Source organism: Bos javanicus, chromosome 15 (assembly GCF_032452875.1).
Source record: "Bos javanicus breed banteng chromosome 15, ARS-OSU_banteng_1.0, whole genome shotgun sequence".
Lineage (NCBI taxonomy): Eukaryota > Metazoa > Chordata > Mammalia > Artiodactyla > Bovidae > Bos > Bos javanicus.
In genome coordinates this window covers 64,221,621-64,245,781 of record NC_083882.1, presented here as the reverse complement: position 1 = coordinate 64,245,781, position 24,161 = coordinate 64,221,621, and the positions used below count along the sequence as shown (strand labels likewise).

The 24,161-nt window shown below is 41.9% G+C and overlaps 1 protein-coding gene across 2 annotated transcripts in view; it reads right to left on the bottom strand.

Moving 5' to 3' along the window:
* Positions 1–24,161, bottom strand: part of KIAA1549L (KIAA1549 like) — a 316,042-nt gene that overhangs the window by 268,724 nt on the left and 23,157 nt on the right. The gene's annotated exons all lie outside the window — the stretch shown is intronic.

Here is a 24,161-nt window from a genome sequence, read left to right as displayed (position 1 = left end):
TCTTGAAGACTTCCTGTTGAAAAAAAAAAGAAAGCCTTACAACAAATTATATTTAATGTGTATAGAAGAGGAATAGAGGAGGAAAAATACTCAATAGAGGAGGAAAAAATGGCACCATCCTGATGACTCTCTTATAAAGAACAGGGGAAAAGACTAAGGAATAATAAATCTGACTATAAGGAAAAGATGAGGGAAAACAGACTGAGAATAGAAACACTTTGTGCCTTCAAAATGAATTCAAGAACCACCACCATATCTGTAGTGTAAGCAGAAACCATCAAGGATAAAGACTAGCTAATAAAAATTTCAAGGTATGATTATAATTAGATAGCCATCCACCAAGCCCATTACTCAGTTCTCATAAAGCTTGCCACGCAGCACTGAAGCAGTAATAGTTTTTTTAGTCTGGCCATTTTTAATCCTATGTTGAGAGGGAAACATAAGAGAAAACCATAAAGAGATGCAGGGAGAGCTTCTAGCACAGAAGATAAGAGACATGAATTCTAGTCTCAGATTTTCACAGAGTCCACAACATAAGCTAAGACTGGGCACTTCACCAGGACCCCAGTGTTTCCATGTAAAATTCTGTTCGTGGTTAGTTTCCTAGACCTCCATGTACTGCCATCCCCATCTCTCAGAAGCCCTAGGGCTGCTTGTACTTTGAAAGATACAAAGTCTTTACTTGCTCCTCTGATTGCCCAGTGCATATCCAGACAACCTCCAGCATAACATTCCTGGACCCATGCAGAGCAAAGGCCCAAAAGCCAGACAAAATTTCCAAGAGGACAGAGACTTGTCTCCCTTCTTCTCCAGCATATCTATTCCCAGCACCCGTAACACAAGCCAACCCACTGGGGTGAACTCAATATTGCCAAAGGAATGAATGAATGATTCCACAAACCTCTGATCATATCGAGCCATAAGGAAAGTCTGAGTAAGATCACAGGGCCATGTCTGTTCATCTATTCAACTAACAGCTTTTTTGAAAGCCTCTTTGGGATGCTGGGATACACCAGCAAACAAAACAATCCCTGCTTTTGTGGAGCTGATATTCTAGCTGGGAAGGAAGACAATAAACAAATGATGTACATGGCAGGTGATAAGCACTGTGGCAGAGAAAAGCAGGTCAGGATAAGAGGGATGGGGAGTTTCCCAGAGTAGGGTGGTTGTAAGAGGAAATCTCTAGCGAGCATCTGAGCAGAAATCTGAGGATGTAAGGCATGCAATCATGAGATGAAACAGAGAAAATCACACCAGGCAGAGGGAACAGCAAACACACAAAGACCCTGCAAGGAGGCCAGATGTAGAGACAGGAGATGAGATAGAGGAAATGGCTAGAGGTAGGGGGTGGATAATGCAAGGCAATGTTCTTTACACGGAAACTCACAATCCTCTCGTGAGTCACAAAGACAACCAACGAAGTCATACCAGCACCTTTAAAATGAGATAGAACAGAATAAAACAGAAAATACCACTGTGCACTGCCTGTAGTAAGGCCAAATTTCATCTGGTGAAATTTTGGCGATGGGGGCAGGGGCAGGGGGGCATCGCCAAGGGCCGTGTGAGTGTTCAACACATGTGTTTGTGCTGCAGTACAATATAAAATGTGCTTCTGATAGTGAATTACAATCAAACAGTTTGAAAACCATGAATGTAGTACTTTATAAACCTGTGCTGTCCAATACACTATCCACCAGCCATATGTGGCTATTTAAATGTAACAAAAATTAAACAAAATTAAAATTCAGATCCTCAAACTAGCCACATTTCAAGTGCTCAGTAGACACAGGTGGCTCATGACTACTGTCCTGGACAGAGCAGAGATGAAACGTTTCCATGAGAACACAGGAAGTTCTCTTAGCAAGCACAGTTCTAGATCATTCTGAGTTTGCATAACCCCTCTAATGTCACCCGATAGAATTGCAAGTGTGTCCCGAGTGATCAGATGAATGCGTTTCCTGAATAGAAAGCTCTGATTTTCTATTGTCTCATAATCCAGCTGGCATCAAGCTCGAGATAAAACCAAAATATCCTAAAAAAATCACCCTGACACCTTCCAGCCACATGCATGGCTACCTCAATTTTCTTCTCCATAAAGTCACTATTAATAAATAACCGCCCATTGTTTGTTTTGAATTACAAGGACTTACGGGGTAGGGGGAAGTAAAAAGTCCCAAAGGAGAGCACTTCAAGAACGGGCAGCTGACCAACTGTAACACAACAGTGTGATTTTTAAAAATTCATTTCCTGGCTCTGAGTGAGGCTGAAACCAAATCCAATGAAGGCATAATATTCCCATGTGGGACTCTAATGATTATCAGTTAGTGTTATCATCGGAAGCCCTGTAGCCTGAGAGGATGGTGATATATCACATGAAAGGTTTTTGGGGCACCTCATTCAGGAGTGGTCACCCCACCCCAGGACAGGTCCTCACCTTGTCATATCTGGGGCTGGTTGCTGTGTAGGGAGCCTTTTACATGCTGGAGAATCATCAGTGTTTTCAGCTCCTTCACCTCGGCTCTCTCCATAGCAATGACATTAAGAAAGAAGCCTAAGGATGTGAGAGTCCGTCCCAAGCTTTGACTAGCTTAGAAAGGCAAAATGACTGTGCCAGCAATGTGGGCCAAAAAGTGAGGACAGGATCTTGTCTGTTCCACTGGGTATCCCAGCAGAGGATACTCCATCTGAGAGCCAGAAGGAATAATACTCGCCTTGCGTACACACCTTCCACTGTAGCAGGACCTTGACCCGCTTCCAGTTGCAGCCTGGATGATATGCTTGCCTTCTGGGTCCAAGTGTAGGCAGACAAAGAAGGATCCCCAATGAGCATGTTACTCAAGGACAGTATATCCATACACATGAAAGCCAAATTCAGAAACAACCTAAAACTGGCAGTGAGTTGAGATTGAGAATCCATAATGCATGGGATTATGCATTATGCATAATTCATGTAACTCAGTTGTATACTGTGCAATCTAGTGTCTAATACAGTGGCTAGAACATAGTAGGCACTCAATAAATATTTTTGAATGAGTGAATGAATAATTGAATATGAAATGTATGATGCCCTGCACTAACCAAATACGGTCAGAACTTCATTTGTCTTTCTGAATTGGAGTAGGAAGCAGGGGAAAGTACACTTGCTTCACCTAATATTTCACCAGTCTTATCAATAATGCACAGAGGGAAGAAATCATAAAGGAAAAGATTCATTATTTGGCTATATTAAATATCAGATGTTAAAATCACTATAAAAATTTAAAAGAAAGGATATAAAATTGGGTAGAATACCTGCAACATATGATAAAGACAATACCATGACTCTATAAAGAGATCTTAAAATACATAGGAAAAGATACCCAGTACCATAATAGAAAAATGAACAAAAGATGTGAACAGACACACACACACATACACTAATAGCTTATAAACACATGAAAAAAAAAGTTTGACCTCTCTGCTGGTAATCAAAAATATGCATATTAAAACCACAATAGGATACCATTTTCAATTATCAAATTGGTAAAGGTATTCTGTTGTTTTGCTTTTCAATGACAATACTCAACATTGGCAATGGTGTGGAAGAATGGGTTCCCTCCTTCACTGTTCAAACAACTATGAAAGGTAATTGGATAGCTTGTGCCAAAAACCTTAAAATGTACACCCAGTTTGATCCATAACTCTATTCCAGGAGCTTAAGGAAATAATCAGAGATGTAACTAATGATTTATGAGAAAGAGATTTCAGTTCAGTTCAGTTCAGTCACTCAGTTGTGTCTGACTCTTTGCGACCCCATGAATTGCAGCACACCAGGCCTCCCTGTCCATCACCAACTCCCGGAGTTCACCCAAACCCATGTCCATCGAGTTGGTGATGCCATCCAGCCATCTTATCCCCCGTCGTCCCCTTTTCCTCCTGCCCCTAATCCCTCCGAGCATCACAGTCTTTTCCAATGAGTCAACTCTTCGCATGAGGTGGCCAAAGTACTGGAGTTTCAGCTTTAGCATCATTCCTTCAAAAGAACACCCAGGGCTGATCTCCTTTAGAATGGACTGGTTGGATCTCCTTGCAGTCCATGGGACTCTCAAGAGTCTTTTCCAACACCACAGTTCAAAAGCATCAATTCTTCAGCACTCAGCTTTCTTCACAGTCCAACTCTCATATCCATACATGACTACTGGAAAAACCATAGCCTTGACTAGACGGACCTTTGTTGGCAAAGTAATGTCTCTGCTTTTCAATATGCTATCTAGGTTGGTCATAACTTTCCTTATGGTAGGGCAAAACTGAAGTCACCTATAAATCCATCAATAGAAGGGTTATTAAGTGAATATTACCAGCCTAGTATATAGAAACAATGCATAATTTTGAAAGTCCCTTTACAATATTCACAATAGTCAAGAATTAGAAGCAACCTAAATGTTCATCAACTGATGAGTGAATAAAGAAAATGTCATATATAGACTTCAATCCAATGGAATGTTATTCAGTCTTTAAAAGGAAAGAAATCCTGTTATATACTACAACATAGATGAACCTTGAGGATATTATGCTAAGAGAAACGTAAGTCACAAGAAGACAACTATTGTAGAAACCCACTTATATGAGGTATCCAAAGCAGTCAAACTCATAGAAATAATAAGCAGAATAGTGGTTCACAGCCTGGAGCTATGAGCCGTGCTGTTCAGGGCCACCCAAGACAGACGGGTCATAGTGGAGAGTTCTAACAAAACGTGGTTCACTGGAGGAGGGAATGGCAAACCATTCCCATATTCTTGCTGTGAGAACCCTATGAACAGTATGAAAAGGCAAAAAGATATGACACCAGAAGATGAGCCCCGCCCCCCAGGTCAGAAGGCGTCCAATATGCTACCGGGGAAGAGTGGAGGGCAATTACTAATAGCACCAGAAAGAATGAAGTGGCTGGGCCAAAGGAGTAATGACACTCAGTTGTGGATGTGTCTGGTGATGAAAGTAAAATCCGATGCTATAAATAACAGTACTACATAGGAACCTGAAATGTTAGGCCCATGAATCAAGGTAAATTGGATGAACATCAATGCCTTAGGAATCAGTGAACTAAAATGGACAGAAATGAGTGAATTTAATTCAGATGACCATTATATGTACAATTGTGGGCAAGAATCCCTTAGAGGAAATGGAGTAGCCCTCATAGTGGACAAAAGAGTCTGAAAGCAGTTCTTGGATTCAATCTCAAAACAACAGAATGATCTGGTTCATTTCCAAGGCAAGCCATTCAACATCACAATAATCCAAGTCTATGCCCCAAACTGATACCTAAAAAGCTGAATGAACTTGGCTGGTTCTTTGAAGATCTACAAGACCTTCTAGAACTAACATCAAAAAAAAGAAAAGATGTCCTTTTCATCATAGGGGATTTGAATGCAAAAGTAGGAAGTCAAGAGATACTAACAGGCAAGTTTGGCCTTGGAGGACAAAATGAAGCAGGTCAAAGGCTAATAGAGTTTTCTCAAGAGAGCACACTGGTCAGAGCAAACAGTATTTTCCTACAACACAAGAGACAGCTCTATGCATGGACATCACCAGGTGGCCAATACCAAAATCAGACTGATTACATTCTTTGCAGCTGAAGATGGAGAAGCTGTACATGGTCAGCAAAAACAAGACCAGGAGCTGACTGTGGCTCAGATCATGAGCTTCTTCTTGCAAAATTTAGGCTTAAATTGAAGAAAGTAGGGAAAACCATCCAGGTATGACCTAAGTCAAATCCCTTATGATTATACAGTGGAGGGAATCTATTTGATTCAAGGGATTAGATCTGGTAGACAGAGTGCCTGAGGAACTATGGTCACTGCACATAACACTGCACAGGAAGCAGTGACCAAAACCATCCCAAAGAAAAAGAAATGCAAGAAGGCAAAGTGGTTATCTGAGGAAGCTTTACAAATGGCTGAGGAAAGAAGAGAAGCAAAAAGCAAAGGAGAAAGGGAACGATATACCCAACTGAATGCAGAGTTCCAGAGAACAGCAAGGAAAGATAAAAAGGGCTTCTTAAATGAACAATGCAAAGAAATAGACGAAAACAATAGAATAGGAAAGACTAGAGATCTCTTCAACAAAATTGGAGGTAGCAAGGGACCATTTCATGCAAAGATGGGCACAAAAAAGGACAGAAATGGTATGGACCTAACAGAAGCAGAAGAGATTAAGAAAAGCTGGCAAGAATACACAGAAGAACTATACAAAAAAGGTCTTAATGACCATGATAATCATGATGGTGTGGTCACTCATCTAAGCCAGACATCCTGGAGTGTGAAGTCAAGTGGGCCTCAGGAAGCATTTCTACAAACAAAGCTAGTGGAGGTGATGGAATTCCAGCTGAACTATTTCAAATCCTAATAGATGATGCTGTTGATGGGCTGCACTCAACATGCCAGCAAATTTGGAAAACTCAGCAGTGGTCACAGGACTGGAAAAGGTCAGTTTTCATTCCAATCCCAAAGAAGGGCAGTGCCAATGAATGTTCAAAGTACAAACAACAGCATTCATTTCGTATGCTATGTTCAAAAGGTTATATTCAAAATACTTCAAGCTAGGCTTCAGCAGTACATGAACCAAGAATTTCCAGATACCAGCTGGGTTTAGAAAAGGAAGAGGAACCAGAGATCAAATTGCCAACATTCATTGGATCATAGAGAAAGAAAAGGAATTCCAGGAAAACCATCTATTTTGCTTAATTGACTATGCTAAAGCTTTTGACTGTGTGGATCACACACACACAAAAAAAAAAACTGTGGAAAATTCTTAAAGATATAGAAATACCAGATCACCATACTGTCTCCTGAAAATCCTGTTGTGGGTCAAAAAACCACAGTTAGAACCGGACTTAAAACTGGTTCTAATTGTTGCTTCTTGATCCATAAGATCAAGTGGCTTTGGTTTTAGACTGGTTCAAAATTGGAAAAGGAGTACATCAAGGCTGTACATTGTCACCCTGTTTATTTAATTTATATGCAGAGTCCCTCATGTGAAATGCTGGGCTTGATTAATCACAAGCTGCAATCAAGAATACTGGGAGAAATACCAACAACTTCAGATATGCATATGATACCACTCTAATGACAGTGAAAGAGGAGAATGAAAAAGCTAGCTTAAAACTCAACATTCCTTTTTATGGCTGAGTAATATTTCATTGTATATATGTACCACAGCGTCTTTATCCATTCATCCGTCGATGGACATCTAGGTTGAGTCAGTCCTAATGAAATGGGTGAATCTAGAGCCTATTACACAGAGTGAAGTAAATCATAAAGAGAACAAATATTGTATACTAACACATACATATAGAATCTAAAAGACAGTACTGATGAAGCTATTTGCAGGGCAACAATGGAGATACAGACATAGAGAACAGACTGATGGGCATGGTGAGTGGGGAGGAAGGAGACAGTGGGATGCATGGAGACAGTAACACAGAAACATGCATTACCATATGTAAAATAGATAGCCAATGGGAATTTGATGTATGACTCAGAGAATTCAAACCGTGGCTCTGGAACAACCCAGAAGGGTGGGATGGGAAGGGAAGTGGGAAGGATGTTCAAGAAGGAGGAGACAAAGGTATACCTATGGCTGATTCATGTTGAGTTTGGCAGAAACCAACACAATATTGTAAAGCAATCACCCTTCAGTTAAAAATAGATGAATTTAATTTAAAACACTAACATTCAAAAAATTAAGATAATAGCATTCAGTCCCATCACTTCCGGAGAAGGCAATGGCACCCCACTCCAGTACTCTTGCCTGGAAAATGCATGGACAGAGGAGCCTGGTAGGCTGCAGTTTACCCATCACTTCATGGCAAAAAGAAGGGCGAAATGTAGTAGTGACAGATTTTATTTTCCTGGGTTCCAAAATCACTGCGGATAGTAACTGCAGCCATGAGGTTAAAAGACGCTTGCTCCTTGGAAGGAAAGCTGTGACAAACCTGGACAGCCTGCTAAAAAGCAGAGACATCACTTTGCCAACAAAGGTCCGTATAGTTAAAGCTGCGGTTTTTCCAGTAGTCATGTATGGTTGTGAGAGTTGGACCATAAAAAGGGCTGAACGCCACATAATTGATGCTTTCAAATTGCGGTACTGGAGAAGACTCTTGAAAGTCCCTTGGACTGCAAGGAGATCAAACCAGTCAACCCTAAAGGAAATCAACCCTGAATGTTCATTGGAAGGACTGATGCTGAAGGTCCAATACTTTGGCCACCTTATGGGAAGAACTGACTCATGAGAAAAGACCCTGATGCTGGGAAAGATTGAAGGCAAAAGGAGAAAGGGGTGGCCTGAGGCTTCCCTGTCCTTCATTATCTCCCAGTGAGTCAGTGATGCTATCCATCTCATCCTCTGCTGCCCCGTTCTGAATACTGACATTAATATGTTTTTTATAATCTTTCAATAAGTTAAGAAATCCCAACAAGAAGTTGAACAGACATCAACAGATTTGGGAATAAATACAACTGTTCTTCTCCTGGTGGGAGAAGGTACCAACTTTCTGACCATCAGAATGCTACACCATCAGTCACAGAGCAAATGACCAGCTGGTTAAGTGGAAGGCCTTTAAGACACTCTACTTTAAGACTTTTATGTACTTCAGTATTAATACTAGGGCAAGGCAGCACCCAAAAACACCATTTCTCGCCCCCAGGGTAGAATTCAGCCACTCTTCTCAGCACAGCACTGCCCACACAGTCTTATTTATAGCAAGTCTGTAAGGGTGTTAGTAATTCAGGGAATGCCTATATTAGCAAAATTTAGCCCATATATTTAGTCTGAAAAACAAGTCCTATAAACAATACATGTAATTTTGTTTACAATTTGGAGATAGATATAGATATATATATATCTAGTATATCTATATATATATAACAGGAGCTATTCATATAACAACCCAAGAAGACAAGCTGCCAATACCCACTGGACATAATGTTAGATAAACATACAGATTCTTCTGTCTGTGAAGTTCATGTAAGAAATAGAACATTAGCTGATTTAAACATCATCATTTTTATTGGCTATAACACAAGCTTAAGAAACCTTTAATGGAAATTAAATGCTTTGTATTTAAGATGTTTCCTACTCTGACCTTTAAAACACTGAAATAACTAGAACCACCAGAAAGCAGAAATGAGAATGTTTCACTTATCTGCTACTACATTTCGGAGCTGCAGTTTTACATTAAAAAGACATTTCACCTTCAAGGTCAGAAAGGACATAATGTCCTGCATGCAGCTAGAATAGAAGGTACAGCTGAAACACAAGAACCCTTCCCCAATAAGAGAGGCAAGAGAAGACTCAAGTGGAGAATGTCCTGCATGCTTTACATCCATCAAATCTAAGTCTCTGTCGTGCTTTCTCCATAATCTTCAGTGATACTCAATCTGTGCTTGAGAATAAAAGTGAGCCTTGCTTCATACAAATGCAATGATCCTGACCATGCGAATACACTGAATGACCATCAAAAGCACTAGGAGAGATAACTCTATAAAAGCACAGCTATAGCTCTCCCTTGTCATTTGGGTCCCTGCCATTTTAACTTCACAAGTCAGCAAAACTATTACATCTAAGTACAAATGAAAACAAAACAAACAAGGTTGGGCAAAGCACTGTGAAAATGAATAAAGGAAACGTCATTTAAAATGGAGTCAAGGACTTCCCTGGTGATCCAGTGGTTAAGACTCTGCACTCCCAAAGCAGGCGGAGTGGATTCAATCCCTGGTCAGGGCACTAAGATACCACATGCCAGGCTGTACGGCCAAAATAAAATTTAAAAATAAATAACAAGATTCTAACAGATGAACAAGGTCAACTTTTAGAAATAAAATAAATACAAAATGGAGTCAGGACATGCTGAAAGGGGAGCTCACAAGCACTACCACTCATCACCACACCATATAGTTCCCCAACAGGAAGACACTTAACTTTACATACCTGGCAGGAGGAAGGAAGATTTTCTCCTTGCCCAGCAACAGTCCAGCCAATAAGAAGTCATGACAACTCCACCAATAAGGAGACACCAAAACCCTGAACTCTCATTCCCTCCAATGGACTTTTGTTCAAAACCAGCCCCTCCCAACTCCCCCCTTTCCTCTACAAAAGGACACTCTTCCTTTGTTCTCCAGACTTGCCTATTGTCCACCATAGTTTGCATGTCCTCTATTGTAATTTTTCTGCTATTCCCAAATAAACTTAATTTTGCTGGCTAAACCACCGATCTTTTTGTTTTAAACAGCTGACAGAACAAAAGGCTTCCAATTTTTTATTTTGCCTAATAAGAACATTTAAAAGTCAAGCCAAAACAACAAAAATCCTACCATCCACTAGCATATTCACAATCCTGACTGCACAACAGAATCATCTGGGAAGATTTGAACCCACACGGGCATTAGGCCTACCCTACAGCATTCTGATCCAATTGTCTTAGGTGAAGCTAGAACTCCATCATTTCTAAAACCTCCCCAAGTGGTTCTAAAGTGTAGCCAGGGTTGAGAACCACCATCATTCCATAAAAGAAGGGCATTTTAAAGCCAAAAGAGTAAGGCTACAATCTTGGATTACAGGATGGCTATTAAAAGTAAGTAAAACTAGGCTTATGAAAAACACACTATGTTAACTCTGTATTTTTTCGTTTCACTTCTAACAACCTACACTGAAAAGCTTAATGGACCAGCATTCAAGGATATTCTGTCCACACTAACACACTGGACTTCTCCATCTCTCACTCTGTAATCTCTTACAATCTGGCTTGCATCTTCTCCACTCAAGTAGCCCTTTTATAGCTCACAAAGGAATCCTATGTAGCCAAATCCAATCATGTTTCCTCATTTCTCCTTCCTCCACATCTTTGCAGCATTTCACAGAATGGGCTGGTCCCCTCTTCCTGGAACTGTCCTCCTCCTGGCTGCCAAACAATTCACTGTTTCCCAAATATGTCTTGCAGTTCCTTGCTTCTAGCTCTGCTCATGCTTCTCCCTTTTCTTGGAACTCCCTTCTGCCTTATCTACAGACCCAAATTCCACATCAATCCTAAATCAAGGACATAGTCAATTGCTACCCATGCCCTACACCCATCTGTGTTCCACGCGTGGGTCAGCTGGGCAAGAAACCCAGTAGAGTTTAAACTGCAGTATTCATTTCAAGGAGCGAGATGAGGTCACAAACCGAAAAGCCAACCTCAAAGCCAAAAGCCAAGAAGGCTGAATACCTAGAAAAGTGGAGCGCAAGAGGGACTGAGGCAAATGGTTCAGAACCAAGACGTTAACAATGTCCATGACAGTAAGAAACCTGAAACGAGAATAAATCCAGGGACTTCCCAGTGGTCCAGTGACCAAGAACCTGCTTTCCAATGCAGGGGACATGGGTTCGATCCCTGGTCCAGGAAGATCCCACCCGCTGCAGGGCAACTAAGCCTGTGTGCCACAACTACTCAGCCCTCGTGCCTCAACTACTGAAGCCCACACACCCTAGTACTCAGGCTCTGCAACAGCAGAAGCAGCCACAATGGGAAGCCCGAGCTCTGCAGCTAGAGCGTACTCCCCACTCAACACAACTAGAGACGGTCCACACACAGCAACCAAGACCCTGCGCAGCAAAAAAAATAAAATTAATAAAGTTAACCTTTAAAAAATAATTAAAAAAAAAAGAACAAATCCAGATACTCACTCTAACAAGTTCATGATAATAATTAACATGTTGGAGATGATTTCCTAGGCCTTGCCTAGGAACACTAAATTCATTATCTCACCTAACCCTCATAACTCTATGAGGAGCCTATTACTGTCCTCATTTTGCAAATGCGGTATACACCAGCAATGCAGTTAAAACACTGGCCCCAGAGCACTCAGGAGTGAATGACTGAGCCAGCGACTGAACCTACCCTTTAACAATTCCAAAGCTTTTAAGAAATCTCTCCGTTACAACCCACTGCCTCCTTTATTGGTAACTTCTCTAAGCCTCAGCTTCCTTTTCCAAAAAACGAGGAGGTTGCTCTTAGTGATTCCGGTGATCCACATTTCAAATCTAATATCCCACAGTTCTATGAAAAAGGAGAGGGAGACAGAAGCAGACGCAGCAGAGGGCCACGAACAAAGAGAAATAAGACAGAAAGGTAGTGATAATAAACAGAGGCACATGAAAAAGACAAAATGGCCTTTGTGGCCCTACTACCCCAGACTCCCTTGGGTTTCTTCCCAGCTGTCTTAAGTCTCTTACCTACTCTGAGATGGGTGTAAGGTAACTTTATACTGTATTGAGTTTTTCTTCCAAATCTTATCCCAAAATACCCTGAGGGCTTACAGAAAAACACCATGGAAATATAAGTACAGGGAAGGAAAAAAAAAGAGGTGAAAATGCACTAAAAAAGCAAGCTTTTGGGTTTTCATTTTAAATTGAGAAAGAGGATTATGATAATGATCAAATGAAGTCATTCAAAAGGGGTGTTTTCCAAAGAAAGAGAATAAGTAAGGAGAACAGAGAGGAAAGAGCAAGTAGAATGACCTTGACTTAGCAACTGATCTTTATTGATTTTCTTTCACCTTCTTACTTGATTCTGGGAAAAGTCGCAATGCAAAATGTGTAATATTAGAATCTAACCTTAATGAAATTAATGGATTAACAAAAATGTCAGTGAAGCAGAAAGGAGAAGGGAAATATCCTGGGGGAAAAATGCTACTTTCTTTACTCACCAGGAAAACCAGCAAGAAAAAAAGAGAACGGAAATTTTCAGAATGGGAAATGTCATCCATTTTCCTTTCCTACAAAAAGACCTTTAGAGAACAATCAATTATAAATCACCACCCTCGCCTCTGATAAAGGCTTTTGCAAAACCATCAAACCAATGCTTTCGTACCCCAAGACCTAAGAAAGTCTGGGGTTTCACAAATGTTGGCGTTGACATGATTTAGTTTCAGTGTTGGAGGCATAGTTTTGAGGCTCTTTCCAATGGTCACAAGTACCTCCCCCCACCCTGAAGAAACAGACAAAGATACTATGACATCTGGCCCCTCAATCTCCCAGCATCAGTTACACTTCATTTAACCTTTGATTGTTGTGCTGTTTTAAAGGGGAAAATGTTTCCCACACAAGCTATTTCTGGCCTTTTTGAAGAGTCTAGTTTAAGAGCAGGACACCTAATCTCAAGGAGAGAGGTGAGGCAACCAACCCTCAAACAGAGGGAAATCTATGTCACGTGGACATGGAGAGGTGGGACACAGAGACGCCTAAGAACCTGCTCACACAAGGCATCTGTGTGTAGAAAGTTTCCCTTCTAGCTCCGGAACATATCAGTACAGTCACTGTCTGTGTCAGAAAAGAAGGTGCTACAAAAGACACTTTGCAATCTTTACTTTTTATATACAACAAATATCTATTCCTTATTTCAGAAGAGTAGAATTCTTTGAAATTATTTTTTCCCCACTAGAAAGTAGATGATTGTCAGGGTGAATTTTGAGGGCATTATGCTAAGTAAAGTAAGTCAGAGAAACAAATACCATAGGATCTCACTTATATGTGGAATTTTAATAAACTGAACTCACAGAAACAGAGAAGAGATTGGTAGTTGCCAGAGTAAAAGATTGGGTAGTGGGCAGGGAATGGAGGGTAGAGGAAGTAGGTGTTGTTCAGTCACTCGGTCATGTCCAACTATTCGTGACCCCATGGACTGTCCCCTTCTCCTCTTGCCTTCAATCTTTCCCAGCATCAGGGTCCTTTCCAATGAGTCAGCTCTTCGCATCAGATGGTCAAAGTATTGAAGCTCCAGCTTCAGCATCAGTCTTTCCAGTGAATATTCAGGGTTGAAGTAGGTGAAGGCAGTCCAAAGGTACAAACTGGCAGTTGTAAGATAAATTCTGGGCATGTAATGTTTTAAAAAAATTAAATAAAGTCTTCTGCATACTTTTTGGAGAAAATAAGGATGCACGTGTGAAGAACAAGAATACGGAGCCCCTAATCTGAGCACATTTACTAGAAGCAGAAATACCACCCCTGAGGAACCTGGAGGAACCTTAGAACACTGTACTTCCACCAGAGGCCACAGGGGGTGCTAGAGCTCACCCAAGTAGGGCTTAAGGAGCAAGAAGACCTCTTCTGATAACTGGGTACCAGAAAGCGAAGGTTACCCCAAAATGAATAGAAGGAGGAGAGAAGGGGAGGAAGAAAAGGTGGAGGAAAAGAGGATGCGGAGGAGGAGGTGGAAGAGGAGGCAAAAGGGGAAAAGGAGGAAGAGGGAAAAGAAGAAGAAGAAAAAGAGATAGCCCCAGCAAGGGAACTGCTCCCTGCAAAGTGCCCGATGCTTTTCAATTAGACTTGTGAAGAAAGTGGGAGGTAACTTTGCCCGTGCAGGAGTGAGGGGGTCTTCAGAAAGAAGCAAGTGTGCAGGGCAGAGGGCAAATGTCAGGGCTCCTAGAATTTCAAGGTTCTGGGAGCTCTGTTGCGATTTCCCTGCCAGATGACAACACAGCGTCAGCCAGGGTACGTGTGGCTTCCAGCGCCCCCCGCCACCGCCCCCCTACTACATCCACCTGTCTGAGAGACACACGAGGTCACAGGATTTGGACCAAAGATCATTTGAAAAACAGAGACACCAAATGGAAAGCCAGGGTGTCCCGGCAGCCGCCCCCTCCTCTGCACATGCACAGTCGCGTCGCCATATGGCCTGTGCGCGGGTGAAGCCTAAGCGGGACCCGCGGGGGCCCCCTGCCCTCCCAGCCATGCTAAAAGCGAGCCAAGTGCATTAAGGCAGCACTCAATTACCAACAGAAACGCCAGCAGCGGGGGTGTGCCGGGGGTCCGTGGGGTTTCGGATTCTGTTCCTCCCTCTTCTCCGCAGGCAACTTGGGTGGGGGGAGCAACATGGTTTTGTCATATTCACACCAAAAAATACAATAATACTGTAATCGTGTTACTGAAGTTAAAAAAAAAAAAAAAGGAACACTGATCACAGTGGTCATTTTTCATTCTTTGACTGTTGCAGTAATGAGTTAGTTTTGTTGCAACTGTCGGGAATCTCTCAGAGAAGTGGTACACACGGGTCATAAAAAATAACCCGACTTCAGAAACATTAAGCTTCCCTATAGCAAGTCAGGTCCATAACCTACTGACATATAGCCTTTCTCACCTAAAAACAGGGCCAATTACACCTAGAACACAGATAAGATGCTACTCCCAACGCTGATTTTGGTTCTTTTGAAAACAAAACATAGAGAGAGATAACAGAAAAGACATTACTAGAGGATATTTAATCTGGATTTTTTTTTTATTATGGCAGTTTCCTTTAAATTGCTACTCAGAACCACTGTTTAAATATTAATAATTTTGTAGCTCAAAATAATTTTGGTCATCTTGTAACGTCTTTTCTGTTACCTCGCTACAAAACCCCTTCCACAAACTTAGGTTTTCCTATTATATATTTTGGCATCAGTGCATTTATGATATTTATTCTATTTACTTCAATGCTTTATTGATATACCATTTTTATTTCTCATTCATGTTTTCTGGATTGAAAGATCCATGAGAGCAAGAATATTTACTCTGTTCACTACTGTTTTCTTCATTTTCATTACCAAGGGCAGTTGTTGACTTGATATCAACCAAAAAAAAAAAAAAAATTCTGGGTTGTTATTACATATTTTAGCTGACTTTAAACTATGGTTTTATTAAACTTCCTTCATCAAGGAATTTTATGGTGCCTTGCCCAGCTTTTCACCTTCCCATGTGTACAAGATTTAAAGGACCCATTCTGCCCTCCCTGAGAGTCTGCAAATATTAGCTTCATTTAACAAGGAACAATACAGGACATGTCAGAAAGCTAACACAAAGGGCCCACATTCAGAATACAGATCACTAACTTCTATGCTTGGGTATATGAAAGTTGCAGTGTCTAGTCCCATTGAAAATAAAATATCTAAATCAGCAGTTATGAAATGTTTCCTCAGGCCCCTTGGAAAGCTGAGTGCTAAGGCAGTTCCCCTCTCTTCCAGAAAAACAAAGGTAATTTTAAACATATAATTTTAAGGATTTATAGACATCACCCCCCGCAAGGCAGTGTTTTTCAACGTATAGGTTGTGAACCATTAGTGGAATATGAAATCAGCTTAGTGGGACATGACCAGCTTGGAAGGAAAAGGAAGAAAAGGAGAAGGAAGGGAAATGAGAGAAAGAAAAGGAAAAGGGAAAGGAAGAAGAAAGATAATGGGAGGTATTTCCTGGCACTGTTTTTTTAGTTGTAGTTTATGTGTGTGTGTGTGTGCGCACGTGTGTTTGTTGAATTTAGAAAACACTCTAGGGGTTTATAGATTCATGGACCCCTGTCCAAATGATAAAGGATGAAACTGTTGTCTTACTTGGTTGCCAAGATCCTCGGAAAAGATTTTTACCTCTCATGTGATTTCTTAACCAGAAGAGCAATACATGCAAAGACAGAGGTATGAAACAAAATTCCAAGTTCAAGGTACTCCAAGAAATAAAGCTCCATGGGTGCAGACAACAAGGACTGCAGTGGGGCTCCTGCAGCTACAGGAGACCCAACTTCATTCCACAAACCAAAGACCACCAGCTCAGGGATGCAGAAGCCAGGTGGGCGACACGAGTGAGTGAAACACACCTGGAAAGGCGAGTCTGTGATTAATGCATGAGGGCACACCCCCATCTAAGAGGCATGGTTGACCTGCTGTCCAGCCATTGGGCCCTTGGGAAATGTAGGAACCAGAATGCCAGGGTTTTGGGTTTTCAAAGATAAGCCAGAAACCTGGAGATCTCTGGGGAAATTTTCTGATATTTCATATAGACAGGATAAGCCAAAAGAAAATTGTTTTTAAATATGGTGCAGGCTTACACTTTCAGTCAAATAAAACAGATCTGTGGGCTGTTTTCAGCCTTAGGCTGAGGAAGGAGATATGATTTGTTCTATGATTTAAAAGATCTACGGAAGATGGATTGAGGTGGGTGAGGGGAGGGACACCAGATAGGAGGCTGCAGAAATCATCCAGATGGGAGGTCACAGGGGCTCGAGTAATGGTTGTAGGAGAAGAGGGTGGACACAGGAAATATTAAGGAGACAGAAGTAACAGGACCTAAGATGTGCAAGCTGAGAGGAAAGAGTCTAGGGTGACTGGCTTCCAGCTTGTGTGGCTAAGCAGAGGCTCCATTCAGCAGGACTGGCAACACAGCAGAAGGACCAGCTTAGCAGATCAGGCTGGGAGACAGCTGAGTGCAAGGTGACTGGAGAGCATCTAACCAGAAGTATCCATGGGTGAGAAGAGGGCTGGTGTGCTGCAAAAACTATGCTGGAGGTGTGTCACAGGAGTGGTCTCCACCTAGACGTCGGCAAACCTGGAAGATAGGAAGGCTAGAGCAGAACCTTGGGCAACCTACATTTAAGGGACGAACAAATGTAGAAGGTACTGCAAAAGTCATCTATGGAGAATGTGGATTGAGGCAGGAAGCAGGTTACAAGGTTCCAGGAGAATTGTGGGGAATGAGAAATGGAACTGATGAGGAATCCAAGAAGGGACTGCAAGTGGGGTGGAAGACCTTGCTGAGATGAGCCGTGTTGGACCAGCTGACTACAGGGATACTGGAAACAAATCCAGCAGCCTGTGGGTCGAAGCAGAGGCAGTGAATGCCTGAACTATTCCAAGGCAGAGGGCATGCAAGTTGAAGAAGGCAGAATGACAAGGGGGCTGAGACATGCATAGGGCTCGGCGGGGGATGGATAAGAAAAAAGAAGCATGATGAGGGAGGTGGACTAAGATGAAAGTCAGAGGTGGCGGGGGCTGAAATCTCAGGGAAGCCAAAGAATAGCGAGAATGGGAACGAGAGAGTGCGCACCAGAACATTAAGAGGAGGTAGACAGGTGAAAACTAGAGTCTGAGGCTCAAGCTCCTGTGCGCAGGCCAGGGTATGTTTGTAGGGGAGGGTGGCTGTACCAAAATGAAAATAAAAATGGTTTCAATTGAGACATCCATAAGGGGGGTTATTCTTATGGACCCTGATGTTGCAGGCACTGATGGCAGGATTTAGAATGCTAAGACTCTGAGAAGCTTGAAATCCTCAATAAACGAGGAGCCAGGTGCCCATAAAGTCAGAAGGTCACAGCAACAAGGAGGAGGAAGGCAAGAATCTCAACACAAGAGGAAGCTTTGTATGAGGGTGAAAAAAATAAAGGTAACAGAGAAACACATAACAATTCAAGACAGCCTCCCACCCACACGACGCAGGTAGTGCCAGAGAACAAGCAACTCCTTTGCCAAACAGAAAATACCTAGCTTGCCCACCCTGGATCTTCCTCCCATTCACTCACTCTATCCTGCCCCTTTCGCTTCCCCTCTGCCTATGCAGTGGACCTCCCAGTGCACAGGCCTTTCCAGCCAGGGCCCCCAGGCTCTGGGTCTGACTCTGCATTAACCAGCTGAGTGACCACAAGCAGGTCACTTAGTCTCTGTATGCCTGACGTTTTATTGATGTTCAGATGCCAAGTCGTGTCTGACTCTGTGACCCCATGGATTGTAGCCTGCCAGGCTCCTCTGTCCATGGGATTTCCCAGGCAAGAACACTGGAGTGGGTTGCTGTTTCCTTCTTCAAGGGATCGAACAAATGTCTCCTACTTGGCAGGCAGATTCTTCACCACTGAGCCATCTGGGGAGCCCATGCCTGACGTTACTCATCAAAAAAACGGGTATTCATCATGACGATCGTTCCTTTCACCCTGGCTGGCTTTTTAGAAAACATAAGAGTCAAAGCAGGAATATGGTGTTTAATATTTATTTATTTGGCTGCACCGGGGCTTAGCTGAGGCACTTAGGATCTTTGATCTTTGTTTTGGCATGTAGGATCTATTTCTCTGACCAAGGATTAAACTTGGGTACCCTGCATTGGGAGCACATAGTCTTAGCCACTGGACCACCAGGGAAGTCCCTGGAAAACGTTTTAAAGGACAATTCTATTCCTTAATCCTACTTGGGGAGTTTAAAGCTACGGAGGTTGCCAAATCCTAAAATGAAACTTCAATATTACTGGTTACTTAATTTGACCAAATGACTCTTCTCTGAGCTCAATATCTACCTGTAAAGTGAGAGAGATGGATGAAACGATTGTTACCTGTCTACCTAGCATTTATTTATTTAGTTTGTTTATTTCCAAGGATTTCCCCTGTGCTCCAATTCCTAGTGGCATTTCTTTAACTGAGATTCCCTCAGCCTCAGCCTACTATATCACAGGCATTTATGGTCATGCCCAGCAATCTCTATAGTTAACTGGCTTTCAACAAATGTTAGGTGAACAGGTGAGTGCTGAAGGTCACTCGGATGTAGTTAGCAGCTACTGTGAGAAATGAGATGAGCTGAACAAGGACAATGCTGAGACTTCAAGGTCAAGGAGAGCACAGAATATGGCATGCAGTAGGCACTCAAGAGTTACTGTTGAATAGATGAATGATACAAGAAAACTACCGGAACATTTTTGGCGAGGGGGTTTCCCTTGTGGCTCAGTCAGTAAAGAATCCGCCTGCAATGCAGGAGACCACCTGCAATGCTGGAGACGTGAGTTTGGTCCCTGGATCAAGAAAAGCCCTTGGAGAAGGAAATTGCAACCCACTCCAGTATACTTGCTTGGGAAAGCTCATGGACAGAGGAACCTACGGGCTACAGCTCAAGGGGTTGCAAAGAGTCAAATACGACTAAGCCACCACTACCATTATTTTTAACTGAGTATACAGATGCAGGAAATTCTCAATATCCATTTCAGATCCAGTTGTCTAGTACAAATGTATGTGAATTCCACAAAAAGTAGCTGGAAATATAAACATTCTTTTCAATATTGCTGGCAGGAAAAATGCAGCAGCACCGGGGGCAGGGAAAATGGTAAGTCTCCAAGAGAAAGGCACAATTCACCAAACTCAAAGGGCAAATGCAGAATCATATGCCATGGCATCTAAATTTTATTTAGATGTAACCACAGTGTTACTCAGACTTGTGCATTTTTTAAGGGCTCAAACAAGACCAAAAGCACAATTGATTTCATCTACCTGTGTGAGTTTTTAAGATTTCTATAAAGTTCTTTAGAATTCTTGCCAGTGTACTTGAATTTCAAGCACTGTGGGGGTCAGAACACAATCTAGTCAATGCTCATTATCTCCAATAATAAGAGTCTGGAAATAAATATCATTTAGTGTGTATCTGAAATCTGAAAGGAAGGGCCACAAACCCTCTTTGTGGCAGAGATGGCAGATGTGGAAGGCCTCTGAAAGCATACAGGATGAGCCTATCAACTAAAACTGCTTTATGTCATCCTCAGGATTGGGATATAGCTTGCTGGGCAGAGGAGGAACAAATACTGATATGGTCACAGAGAACACTGGGCAAAGTAGCAAAGCACAGACGTGGGTTTGGAGGGACAGATCCAACATCATCAAGCTCTGTGGTCCTGGGCAAGTTACCTCATCTTTCTCAGCCTCAGCTTCCCCATCTGGAAAATGGGAATAATTACAGTTTACATCCCATAAAATGACTGTGAAGATTAAATGCCACAATAAGCATGTCGGGTACACAGCACAGCGTCAGGAACATGGTTAAGTGCTGACATTATAAGTGAAAACTATTACTTTCACTGTAACTTACACATCACAGGGTTGTTAGTTAAGATAGTCTCCATTTAAAGGTAATTCAAGTGTGAACATAATAGAGACAATTTTATTCCACAATTCCCACTGTCTATGGTAAGAATATATTTCAGAAGCAAAGCGCCAGCTTCTCTTTTAAAGATTCTGTTACTCTGTGTGATTCTCTAAGACTTGCTCTGGTAAAAATCGACACTTTGGAAGTTCCCAGAGGACCTCCAGCACCATCCCAGACAACAGGCACTCAGCAACCACTGCTGTTTCAGATAGGTTCTTAGCATTAATGGCCCGCCAGCCCATTTCCTCCCCAGAGCAAAGTCGGTGCTGAGATCAACAGCACAGTCCTTGAGGAACGAAAATGGTTAAATTCTTTTAACATTTATTCCTTGCACTGCCTATTTCACACCCAGATACTTTAACTTCCATATTTAATTAACTATTTTCATGCAATTGCGTCCTTGTGAATATTCCTTAAAATCACTCTTAGTACCACTTTGGAAACCTCCTCAAGCACTGGCTTGATAATACCTGATCGGTTGATTTCTATTTGTAAACATTTCATATTTGAAAATAGCTTTGGCTTATAAAGGCCAGAAACCAATAAGACTGTCAGAGTTATTGTTAAAATATATGCTATTATGTCTAAGTCACAGAAATTAATTTCCTATTAATATCAAATTCAGAATAGATTATTAAGCATCCTTCTTCAAGACGGCTTGAGAGAGGAGTCAAATGTCAGTTTCCAATCAGTGTGAGTGGGCCTGGCTCTTTCAGCAGGGCCAGCTTTATGATGCTGTGAGCCAAAAAGCTGAGTCCCCAGGCACATAAGTCATAAGAGGAGCTAAGATACCACTGCCCATGACCAAAACATGGCCACATCCTCCTTGCTTCTTTATCTTTGTCATTCTGAATTCACAAAACCGAGTGAATACAAACTGGAACCATTTCCAGGGTTTAGGAAGAGATTTTAAAGAATCATAAGACCAAGGTGGGCACAGGTGACTCAGAAGAGATCTCATATGACAGCATGCAAAGCCAAAATAAACCTGGGGTGGGGGAGAACAGATGGCCGGTGGGCAGTGGATGGAGCCAGGGGGATTCGGAACGATGGCCCTCTGGATGGCATTCCTCCATGGGAGATGCCTATTTGTAGGAGGTGATGTCCATTTCACCAGATGGCCGGCTCACCGCCTGGAGTCTCAACTACCAAGTAAGCTTGGTGACTTGAGAGAATTTTGCCTCACCTGAACAGAGAAAACTAACAGAGGTTAAAAAGTGCATCTTCTATGCCCTTGGGATGGATGAGAATAGAATACTAGAAAGGTAAACACATTTGGATTATTTTCTAGCAGTTCTTTGCATGACAAGAAATCAATAATATTTAGAAGAAAATCCCCCCTCCCCTCCTTCTCCCACAAAAAAAAAAAAAAAACAAAAAAAACAAAAACCTCTTAGGATATTATAAACACTAACTGGAGCTAAAGGAGCTGAAAATTTCTTTTTAAAAAGTGACAGGGGACAAAACTGATTAATAAATGTTTAATTCAGACTATAGATAAACAAAAGTTGCCCATAATAAGGCAACTACGAGCCTGATTCTAAAGATGTAGAAACCATGATGGATTGCAGTTAAAATTATATTTGTAAAAGGCATGCACACACACACACAAAGGGTGAAAGGAAAGACACTAATCCCAAGAAGAGTTGTGTCAGATTGTTGTGATTATGGGTGAATTTTTTTTCTTCCTCTCCCTGGGCTATGACTGGAAGAAGAATGAATGATAACGGCAAGCAGTGCAGAGTGTTATCCACAGCCACGGACTGGTTCTTTGTTTCTTTGTTTTGGCCTTCCGATCCATCCCCTATCAATTTGTGGTTCTCCAGCTTAAGCCATCTGGGTCTCACCATATTGGTTCAATTTCACTCAAACTGGCCTACTTCCTGTTCTATGGCACAAGTCCCCTGGATGTCCCAATGATGTTTAATTACTATAAAAGTCTATACTTTTAGTGCCTGTACATATCTTGCCACAGACTGGTGAAAAGCAGTGTGGACCAATAACACAGGTGCAGAGAGGATGCAGGCCTGGCAGACTCTGTGCGACCCCATAGACAGCAGCCCACCAGGCTCTGCCGTCCCTGGGATTCTCCAGGCAAGAACACTGGAGTGGGTTGCCATTTCCTTCTCCATTGCGTGAAAGTGAAAAGTGAAAGTGAAGTCGCTCAGTCGCAACCGACTCCTGGCGACCCCATGGACTGTAGCCCACCAGGCTCCTCCATCCATGGGATTTTCTAGGCAAGAGTACTGGAGTGGCTTGCCATTGCCTTCTCCAACTAATGAATAACACACCGCCATATTGGAACTTTGAATGTTCCAACCAGATAAAAATCTATATGGCTGAGGCATTAACAGAGAGACTTTATGAGTGATTTCTCCTCCTTTCCAAATTTTCCTTTCTTGTTTTAAGATTGCCTTTCAATATATTTTTTAAATAGGAGGGAAATGTTTTTTAACTTTTAAAGAAATCATGATGAAATTCAGGAAAAGGGAGAAGACCTAAAACAAATGTTAATTCATTACTTGAAGTTTCCTAAAGAACAAAGAAAGTGAGTAATACTGATATGTTAAAGAGAGCAAAAGAATGGGTGCATTTAACTGAGTCACCTTCGTTCACTCTCATGCACCTGAGGGGCCCAGTGAGACTAGGAATCACCAAAACTCCTCCTTTCAACATTCATTCAAGGTCTTCCATCAGATTAACCCAACTCAGATACCCCACCACATTAATTCTCTCACATTAATCTTCTCTTCTCACAGCACTTCTGTAAATGTAATATCTTTTTTTCAACTTTTTACTAGGTTGGTGCAAACATAATTGCAATTTCAGACTGTGAATTTTAAATCATTATAACTTGGCTCAAAGACATCTTTATTAATCAAAATAGGAACATTACAATCAACGCTTTTTTGCCAATGAGAAATAAGCTTGTTTATTCCTGTAGTGGAAAAACCCATGCTTCTGGATTCGATGAACTCTTGGAAAGCATCTTCTGCCTTCTGCTGGTTGTGGAAGCATTTTCTGCAAAAAGTTGTTGAAATGCTTGAAGAAGTGGTAGTTGGTTGGCAAGAGGTCAGGTGAATATGGCGGATGAGGCAAAACTTTTTAGCCCAATTCATTCAACTTTTGAAGCGTTGGGTTTGTGTGACGTGCAGCTGGGTGCTGCCATGGAGAATTGGGCCCTTTCTATTGATCAGTGCCAGCTGCAGGCATTGCACTTTTCAGTGCACCACACCAATTTGCTGAGCATACTTCTCAGATGTAATGGTTTTGCTGGGATTCAGAAAGCTGTAGTGGATGAGACAGGCAGCAGACCACCAAACAGTGACCATGACCTCTTTTTTGGTGCAAGTTTGGCTTTGGGAAGTGCTTTGGGGCTTCTTCTCGGTCCAAGCACTGAGCTGGTTGTCACTGGTTGTCATATAAAATCTACCTTTCTTCACACATCACATCCAATCAAGA